The sequence below is a fragment of the Mesocricetus auratus genome, unplaced genomic scaffold (genome assembly GCF_017639785.1).
Source record: "Mesocricetus auratus isolate SY011 unplaced genomic scaffold, BCM_Maur_2.0 contig_10106_pilon_obj, whole genome shotgun sequence".
NCBI classification, from domain to species: domain Eukaryota; kingdom Metazoa; phylum Chordata; class Mammalia; order Rodentia; family Cricetidae; genus Mesocricetus; species Mesocricetus auratus.
In genome coordinates, this window is record NW_024431702.1 from 2,678 (window position 1) to 13,250 (window position 10,573).

At 38.9% G+C, this 10,573-nt stretch overlaps 1 long non-coding RNA gene across 1 annotated transcript; it reads left to right on the forward strand.

Annotated features, from left to right (window-relative positions):
• Window positions 1-2,097: 2,097 nt before the first annotated feature.
• On the forward strand, window positions 2,098-10,191 carry LOC121138250. Its single transcript, XR_005875376.1, has 4 exons — window positions 2,098-2,185; window positions 4,816-4,889; window positions 5,732-5,756; window positions 10,119-10,191. It is a non-coding gene; the product is annotated as an uncharacterized LOC121138250 (long non-coding RNA).
• Window positions 10,192-10,573: the final 382 nt, after the last annotated feature.

The window sequence follows — 10,573 nt, forward strand, 5'->3', positions numbered from 1 at the left end:
CTATTTCAGTTCTCTTGTGTCTGTTGAGACATCATGTGCAGTTATATGGTCAATTTTGGAGAAAGTCCCAAGAACTGCTGAGAAGAAAGTATGTTCTTGTATATTTGAGTGAAATATTAACTAGTTATCTACAAGGTACATATAGTTTAGGGTATTATTTAACACTAGCATGTCTCTGATTAGGTTTTGCCTAAACAACCTGGCTATTGAATAGAGTATATTGTAGTCACATTATTGCTGTGAGGATTTTACTGTGATTTTAGCAGTAGTACTTTCATGAATATGGGTGCCCTTGTGTTTGGTACATAAATGTTTAGAATTGTAGTGCCTTCTTGGAATATTTTTCATTTGATGAGTATGTATATTTTGGTTTCAGATTTTTATGGTGTTGTGTGTGCATGCACACGTGTTTCTAAGAGAGAGAGAGAGGCAGAGAGACAGAGATAGACAGAGAGAGACAGAGAGAGGAGAGAGAGAGAGAGAGAGAGAGAGAGAGAGAGAGAGAGAGAGAGAGAGAGAGAGAGAGCGAAAGCATGGACTTGCATTGATAGGAAGATGCGATGGTATTTACACACCCCTAGCCAGTGAGGCTGTCTTAGTTTGGGGTGTTTTACATTTGTTTATTCTCTGGAATATTTGTCTAATGATGCAAAATTGTGTTGCTTTGCTTGCCTAGATCACTTTATTGGTCTAATAAAGAGCTGAATGGGCAATAATTAGGAAAGAGAAATGGTAGGGAAGTGAGGCTGGCAGGCAGAGAGAATAAATTGGAGGAGAAATATGGGAAGAGAGATCAAGGATCAAGAATAGGAGGACAGGAGAAGTCCAGGGGCCAGTCACCCAACTACACAGCAAGCCATGGAGTAATAAGGAAAGGAAGGTATATGGAATAGAAAAAGATAATAGTCCAGATTCAAAAGGTAGATGGTATGAAAGTTAAGAAAAGCTGGCTAGAAATAAGCCAAGATAAGGCTGCGCATTCATGCCGGGCATTGGTACCACACGCCTTTAATCCCAGCACCGGGGTGGCTGAGGCCAGCTTGGTCTCAGAGCGAGAGTTTGAGGACATCCTCCAAAACAATACAGAGAAATCCTGTCTTGAACCCCCCAAAAAGGGTGTGCATTCTTAAGTAAGAATAAGTCTTTATGCATTTATTTGGGAGCTGGGTGGGGGTCCCCCAAAGAGCAAGAATTTAAAAAAAACTACAGAGATCTTGTCTGAAAAACAAAAACGTAGTAGTAAAGAGAAGGTAGGAGTTTGGTGAGGAAGGCATGGACATGTATGGTGCATTCTCAATACTCTTGTAGTCACTACACCATCTTAGCTAGAGTTAAACAAGGCTGTACAGATAGTCAATGAGGATGTCACCAGGAAAATGATGTGCACAGGCACTGTTTTATTATATTACCAATGCATCTGGCTGCTGTTCTTCTCAGTGTATGATGAGAACATGCCCATGCTTGGCTAGTTGAAGGGAAGTTTCTTTTCATCCTAACCATCATGTGACAACTTGGCTTTGAGTGACTTTGAATCTGAGCATTTCTGGAAAATATGCAAGCCTAGTTTACCTCTCAATGTGGTCCTCTGATCAGAGAATCACTCACTGAGAGGCACCGGGCAGGTTGAAAATACTGAAGGAAGACCTCACATTTCTGTTAAGCTAGGGCCCTACTATGGCTTCTTACATAAACAGTGAATGTAAAGAGTGAAAATAAATACATTCTCTACTCTTGGTTATGTGAGATACCATCACAAACCTCATGCTACCTGGATTCACTCATATGTAGCTGACTCCTCTGCCATTTAACAGATACCACAGAACAATTCTGTTGTTTACGTCCATTTTCTTGAGGGCAAGCTTTGTGTGGGGCAGGGAGGTATTTACTTTGGAGTTGGTCATCCTTAGTAAAGTACACTGGCATTTATAATAACCCTCCTTGTAGTCTTGGAGTACATGAGCAGATTTGACTAGATAGCAGCTGTTAGATGTCATAGAATGTATTGGATTATGAGTTCACTATGCGAGTTCTATGACACTCTGCTGACACGTTCTTAGATATAGTCATGCCTCAGTTCTGAATGCCAGTACACTTTGAGAATTTCCTCAGAGTATGTGGTTATAAATTGTGGAGTGATAATTGTGTTGGAATTAGAGTATAATGGGGAACTGTTGTAACAGTCGAGGTATGTCATTACTAGTCATTGAGTACTCCTTCAATTAGACTAGCAAATATTTCTCAAAATATCTTCTTTTATAACTTCTGTATTGTTAGGACTATGTTTTATTATGTATTGTGTGTATTATATTCTCTATGAAAAAATTGACTATAATTTAATGTGTATGTATATGTGGGTGATATATATATATACATATACATATACATAATACAAATTCATATTCCCTCCCTCAAGTTTGTCCTTAGTAGATATACCTATATATAAATACTGCAATGTTATTTCATAAATATACTATGCAATAAGTACTTGGTTCTCTGTATTGAAATTAGTAATCTTAGAAAACCAGGGTGACTCATAGTACTAGAAATATTGTGATAAATTTCACACTGTAATGTGATTGTTTTGTTCTGAATGCGTGATCACTATTTCAGCACATGAAGTAAGGAAGTAAGGACTGAGGTGAATTATAGAGACTGATGAACTAACTAGAGAGTTGATATCAATTTGCAATCATCAATGAGTATAAAGAGTGTGTATATGTTGAACAAAAAGAATTGTTTGAAAGAGTAATTGTGTTTCTGTGTATGTAGAACCACAGCTCTGAAGAGACATGTTAACTCTTATTTCTGTTTTCATGTGTTATGTGATTTAGTTATCCTGACCTGCTTTCAGAGCTCTTTCACAAAGCTGAGCTATAGCTGTCTTCATGAATTGATCAAAACCTAAATGTAGAGATGCTCACATTTTTGGAGAGCTGTTAATTAAGATTTTAGGTTGTCAATGTTCTTTTAATACTAGACGTTTTAATATGTAATGTTAATCTGTCAAAGAATCTAGGGTTCATTTCATTAAACAGGGATTCACTGCCTATGCTTAAGGCAGCTAGAATACTTTGGAAAACAATGATTTTTAAGGCATGGACATTGATTGTGTACTTAGGGCAACATAGACATCATTTTAAAATATTTACTTCTTTTTAATAGAGGTTGGCAAATTTGAAAGGTAGGCTCTTAGGACTAGCAATCATATATTATTAGAAGAAGAGTGACCTAGGCATTTAAAATTTGGGGCTTTAGATAGCAGGACATTTTAAAATAACTAACCTTCCTGAGTGTTGATACTGCTTAGATCACTGTCATTGAAATCACTTAACAACAGCCCAGATACTTGTTTTTCTTTATTGACTATGTGAATTCCTGGGGTGGAATAAAACACACGCACGCACGCACGCGCACACACACACACACACACACACACACACACACACACACACACACTGGTGAATGTGCTCTTAGATGGAAAAGCCTCGATGTGAACTTAGACATATTGCCCACTATCCTGAGTCTCTAAAATGTTACCTTACTCACCAATCAAGAAGTCCTATCTTCTTTGTACATGTCAGGATATCTGCAAGTCTATAGAAGTCCTAGGCATTACCTACATTATGACATAGAGTCCATGCATGGTCACTTAGCCCAGGACAGGTATTGCTACATCAGTGTCACATTTCATACTAATCATCATCATAAGGAAGTACCAGATTCTTAGGTTTGGGACACCCACCTTCATACCTGGCCTAAAGCCAATTACAGATGAAGAGATCATTAATTGGTATCTAATGTCAATACAAATGTGGTCCTTGTATAAGAGCAATACGAATGTGGCTCTTAGAAGTGCAGAGATATTTGAGCTACACACCCTGAAAGAGTGATACACATGTTATCTTGAATATCTACCCAGTTTTATGAGTATACATCACCCCTGAAGCAATTCTCATGTGTAGCTATATTAAAGGACTTGAGTGGTCAAAGGGATCCAGACACTTATTTTCCCCCATCACTGTTGGTTTTAAATTGGATCCCACAAAACACATGATTACAAAAGTTTATAGAATAATAAAGACTCGAAGGAGAAACAAGACACAGCATGCTTATTACTAATTTCCACTCTTCAGTAAATTATTGTTCTATGTCAAAAGATGAATAGATAAATACAGTTACACCATATGCCTTATACTAAATTCACTTCCCCAGTAAAATGTTTGATACCAAAGCTAAAATTCTATGTTCTTTATGATGAATGCGAGAATCAGAATGTATCAGTTGATGGAGGTTGAAATATGCTTGTGAGATATATTGAATAATTGTCAGTTCTTCTAGGGTTCAAAATGATCTCAGGAATTGATGGTGATATGTGGTTTAATTGTGAGATTTATTTTGCTTGGCAGAGTGAGATATTTCAGTAGGTAATAGTGCTTGTCACAAGACCTGGTGTTCTGAGTCTAATTCCAGAACCCACATAGTGGAAGGAGAGAACTAGACACCAAACATTGTCCTCTGATGTGCTACCTCCCAAACTGAATAAATGTATAAAAGTTTTTGAAACATGCACTCAGTAGTTACATATTGAAACCATTCTCATATTGCTTTGGATTCCCATTCCCATAGAAAGCAGAAAATGAAGACTCTGTTTTTATATTTTTTAAATCTTTGCCTACATTTGCTATCAGGAAGACAGTCCAGTAATCATCTAATTAATGGCATGTGCTGGTTACATACACTTTTATCCATGTCAAGGAAGGATGGCTTGGGTGAATAAATGTACCATGAGCTGACAGTTATTTTCTGTTCCTCTAGTTGTTCCTATAGAACATGCAATTATCCCATATTACTCAACTGGTGAACAAACGTGTCCAGAGACCTTCTTGGAGGTAAAAAGTTTCTTTGCTTTATGTAAGAGACAAAAGTTAGTTTAATTATTATTCCCTATGTTTCAATGACTATCACACTTGAAAAATAAATTTGATTAGGTTATCAAGAGCATGAAATAGTATATTTAGGAAGAAGGGGAAACAGAATTATACCAGATTAGTGATTGGACAGAACATTCACACTTGCTTATGTCAAGAAGCAAGTTTGACTGGGGATGTGTCTTTGGGAGAATGATGTTCTACTTTAGACAAAAGAATGCAAATTTCACTTAGAAGTTGATAGGCTTATCATCCTTGTGGGTTTCAATGTTAATGTAAGGAAACCCCCTTTTATGACTTCTAGAGCCTCTGGCTTAGGTTGAATTTGGTTATGTTCCCCAAAGACATATGTGGTAGAAGCCTCATATGTCCCAGTATGGGGATGTCTAGGTGCCGAGAACTTTAAGACATGAGGATGTGTGCACATTATTGGAGTGTTCCATAAAAGAGATGAATATCATAATAGACAGATGTAAATTATTCTGTCATGTGTGTAATGTAGCTTAGCTGAACCGTCAGTGGAGGCCAAACACACAGGTTTGCCAGATATGGCCTCAAGGTCAGCAAAAGTGGGAAACATACTAGTTTTTATTAGTTTGTTTGTTTTGGTTTTTTTGTCACAAATCAGACATGCTGAGCCATTCTGTGTCAGTATCACGTGATATACTAATCCAGAATCTTCCACCCAAGGACTTGGCAGTCCTTTGTATAATAATACCTGGCAAACAAGTAAACCAAGAAGTTGTACAAACAGAACCCACCATAATTCAAGCTCACACTGTTTTCTTTCCTGTGTATTGCAGGTGGAGCCTACAAAACCCCAATGTGGTATGTATTCTGGAGTCACTGAAGACATGTTTTAGATGTGAATTGTGTGAATACTGCTTGTCTTTTGTCTAGTTCACCACAGTAAGAAAAACACATCTATCAATTTGCAGTTGGGAGTTTGATTTTAAAAAAGTGATGCCTCAAGTAAGAAATCATAGGCATCTGTCTAAAGTAGCTGCATCCTGTTGTGACCTCCTTAGTTTGAGATTTTGTGCACCAGGCTGTGTCTAAACTTATTTTAGCTAGACAGATATCTATATCACTAACCCAATTCCCAGGGAAACTGCTGAGAAAAAAATCAGGATTAGAGCTACCTTGTCAGCTATGGGGGACCCAGCCCAGACTCTGTCCTTGTTCTGGGAGACTTTTTTAAACTTAAGAATAAAATTAATATTCGCAGTTTACCTATAATAGTGTGTTTGAAGCTCACCACAGCCATATATAGTAGTTTGATTTGTGTTTTCCTAAGCAAGTGAATTAACCAAGGCTCAGAATAAGTGATGAGGGTCTTTACACATGCAGTACAGCCACTGCATTTAACACCATCTACGGGCACAATAATCTCTACAGAAGAGTGTCCAGATTTCCAACATCTGGCTGCAATAAATCAAAGTGACAGGAATGCCCCAAGACTGCCACACCTCCCACAGTATTCAGAAGGCTGGGACAGTGCAATTCACCTGCCTGCAGACGATTAGCAAGTAGGAAAGAAAGCAGCCCACAATGTGGTGCAGGTCAGAGACTGTGTGCTACATTGACATACGTTGGTTGTGAACTAGATTTGAGCTAGACTTGGTTGGCTCCTTTCAGTAAAACCTGCGTGTGTGTATGTGTGTTTGTACATGTGTGTGTATGGATGGATGGGTATATGAATGGATGAATATATACTTGTATATCTATATTTTGGACTGAGAGGTCTCATAGTATATAGTTAAGACCACAGAGAAATGAGGGAGTTTATTAATTTTGCTGTGTTTATGTGACTCTAAGAGAGATTTGAATGCTGCTAATCAGGTACAAAGTCAATTTAACACAGTAAAGTGGGTCTTCTCTAACACTGTCACAGTGACATAAATTTATGAATTGCCTATATCATCAGTGTAATACATGCTGAAGTATGCAGTGCATTCAGTGATTTTTGTGAAACACCACTGTGACTCTGATGACAGTGCTTGTATATGGTCATGAGATACAATGTACAAAAAAGAACATTACTGGTTTCCTCTGTTTTCCTAGGATGAAGTTAACAAAACTGTTTGCTGTTAATACATTACCAGTGTCCAATATCTTGGATAGACACCACCAGAAGCATACTGCTATTGAAGATGTTGATTAAGGATCTCAAGTCCAAGCTGGCACTTCCATAGAAAGACTACAGAGTAAAACAGAAGGAAGTGTTGAAAGGCAATAACTTCATTGGGAGATATATAGCAGTTGCAGGAAATTATTGTACACTAAGAGGGGGGAGATGACAACCTTAGAATCCTTTTCTATTTAGATAATGTTAATTTGCACAGTTCACCAGTTGAAATTTAGCCACACAATTTAAGAATGAATATTAACTTCACCTTTTCCAGTCATTGAGCAACAAAAAGCATGGCAAAGATGAACTCAAACTGTTAGTTTACTTAGTGAAGACAGGAATAGGTAAGCCACCCTATTACCTTCTCCAACAAACCTTTAATGTGAATGAACTGAATATAGATAGATGTTGCAGTCACTAAGTAACAATAAACGTCGGAGAGGTAAAGTCAGTCTTCTCTCTGTCATTGTCACTTCAGCTGGTACAGGCAGGAAAAGGTGAACCACCTCTCTATTACTTTCTCCCAGAAACCTTTAATGTAGATGAACTCAGTGTAAGCAGTCTCAAGATTGACATGGTAATTTTCAAAATCGGAAACAATTAGGACAAATTTTGAAATAGAAAACAGCATTTCTGGACTGTCCCAAGTGGAGTGGCTCCCTGAGTAGTGTGCCACACCCTGTGCTTATGGGAAAGAACAGTACCAACAAGGAAATGACACAAGATTACATTGCTTTTCCTCTTCCAAAGGCATCATGGTAGTCTAGTTATATGGTTAAGCTTTAAGTACTCTTTGCTTCTGGCTCTGTCATTTGAAGGCAGACTTTTAACACTTAATGCTTTTTAGCATTTGTCAGTACCAAATGTCTAATGCTAAGTAGCTCTCAATGGAATTTAAGCCTTTCCCAGTTTGTTGGCTGAAATACTGACTAAAACATGCCAAAGGTGGAGTGATCATTTTGTCATGCTATCATGAGTGTGGTGTGCATATTTGCTGAGAACCCATAGATCCAGGAGCCTGAGGCACAGGTTCAATGCAACATGAATAAGGCAAAGGAGGCTTATGCTCTGCTCACCTTCTCCCTTTACAGTTGTGGATCTCAGCCCCAGGAACAATACCACTTCTCAGTTAACCCTGTCAAGATAATGCTCTACTGCCATGGCCCTTATCATCTTGACATTTGTACCATCACAGTGTCCCCAAAAGGTAGTGATCAGTTTGGTGTTTCAATCTATGATAAACCCAGTCTTTCTGGTGGAAGAGACCACCTCTTCCTGTGCACTAAAATATAAATATATAACTAAAGATCCTAGTGGTGCAGAATAAGCAGATACTTTCCCTAGGTCCAGTGGGATGTTGTAGGAGTGCCTAATTGTTCCTCTACTGACCATTTAGTCCCTCGTTAAAGGACATTCACAGACTGATAAATAAATAGTAGGTTACTCTGGTGTGACCCCATTGCAACGCTATCGATGTCGTGAAAAGTAAAGGCTTCACCTGTGTCTTCAGCTTTTAGCAGTCTATGCTCCTTAACTTTAACTGGCATACTGGGTGACTGAGTCAAGGCAGGTTACAGGCTGATTTCTATCTTGGACCCTTTAATTAATGGATGATTGGGGGAAACGGATCTATACTCAGACCCATCCTTGATGCTTTTAGAGGCATCCTTACTTCATCCTCCAAGATACAGAGACTGAGTTTGTGAATTCTGTAAAATACTGCCCCTATTCCTTAGATTAAAGGATATAGACATGAGGGGATTAGCTGTGTAGGCAACCATAGGATGTGTCTGTCCCTTGTGCTGTCGGTACTTGAGTCCCACCCACTTGGCATGGTCTGACATTTGTCATCTTTCCTAGGGACATGAAATTTGATCTAAGGAGTCTCTGTCCTCTCAGTGACTTCACTGCCATGTCCTCAGTAGGCTCACAAACTAGGCTCATGAGAAGTATATCTGCTTCTATGGATTCTCTCATTCTGAGGTGGCTTTGGGCTCCTTTTCATATCCTATATCTGTAGGGTGAATTCACAGTTTCTACCTGATTCTGAACTGTGTGTGACTGACACAGTATTCTACTTCTATCCCCCAGCTTTCAGTCTCCCTTCCTAGTACTCCTGGCCCCTATCCTTCCCAGCTTCTTCTCTTTCATGATTACCATGTGTCTTGGTCTGGCATGCCATGGAGGCCTGTGTGGTCCAATCCACCGGTTTCCTTTATTGGTGATTCTGTGTACTGGAAGACATTGTCCAGGCAATGTGGACTAACTCCCATACATGTTCTTCAGCCTCAGTCCTGGGTATCCTAGATATTTCCTCCATCACAAGATGGCTCACTCTCACATAGCTCATGAGATTGAAAAGGTCACTAGGAGAGAACAGCAAAGAACTCTCTTAGAACAGGTTTGTACCTTGAATAGGCAATTGAATCTCTAATAAAGGTGGATCAGACCTTTACTACATGGACATAGGTAATTGTCTACTGGTGGCCAGCTGAGCCTGAATAGAGGGGCAATTACCCTGTAGCTCAAAATCATCTCAGGGATTGGATGTACTGTGTGATTTTTATCATAAAATTTTTTATGGGGCCAGTGACATGGCTCAGCGGTAAAGGCATTTGATGTAAGACTGAGGACAAAGAAATTGAACCTGGAAAATGCATGGTAGCCTGAGAGAATCAGGCACAGAGGGTTTAAAAGGTTTAAATATGATGGATCCCCAGCCAGACTGTTGGACCTCCCTAGAACAAGTATTATAAAAGTACAGTTTGGGAAAGATTTATTTCATCTTTACACCATATGTCACAGGTCTGTTTACAATGCTATAAATTCCCATTGCTATAGAAGGAAAAAATCTGTTCATGTCTCTTCATTTCTTTCCAGGTCATCTCTCTGGCCTTAATTTCCCTTCCTCGGAAGTCCAGCAACAACCTCAACGATAGTGTTCAATTAGGTTTAGTAATATATGCCAACTAAATGCATTTTATCCATAATCAAGGAAAAGATCTCCTATAAATAATAATAATTCCTGTGAATTGAGCAGTCACTTTCTTTGTTCCTAGCATCTTCTAAAACTGCTAACAGTGCAACTTCACCAAGGGACCAGCGAGATCCACCAGTGAGGAAGGTGAAGGTAAGACTGTTTTCCTTTCTCTGAGGCAGAAAGGTTACATCAGTGCTCCCCTCATGTTTCAGAGGATATTACATTTGAATCATGAAGCTGGTCTGTAGTCATCATGGGCATTAGAGAGTTTATTTAGTTGGAGGAGGGAATGTTACTGTACCAACTTTGATCTTCCTTCAAGACAGCATGCATCACAATGTGGCACAAGTTGTGTCCTGCTTTATGAGTGATTCCATCAAGATGGGTGCCTCTAATGCACTCATGGTTTAAAGATCTGTCAAGCTGAATACTGAATGTCCTCAAGCTGGACACACTAAGCTTCCAACACATCAAACTTTGGGTCGTATACTCATGTTATTTCCAAACCAGAGGTCCTAGAAACAGAAAACATCT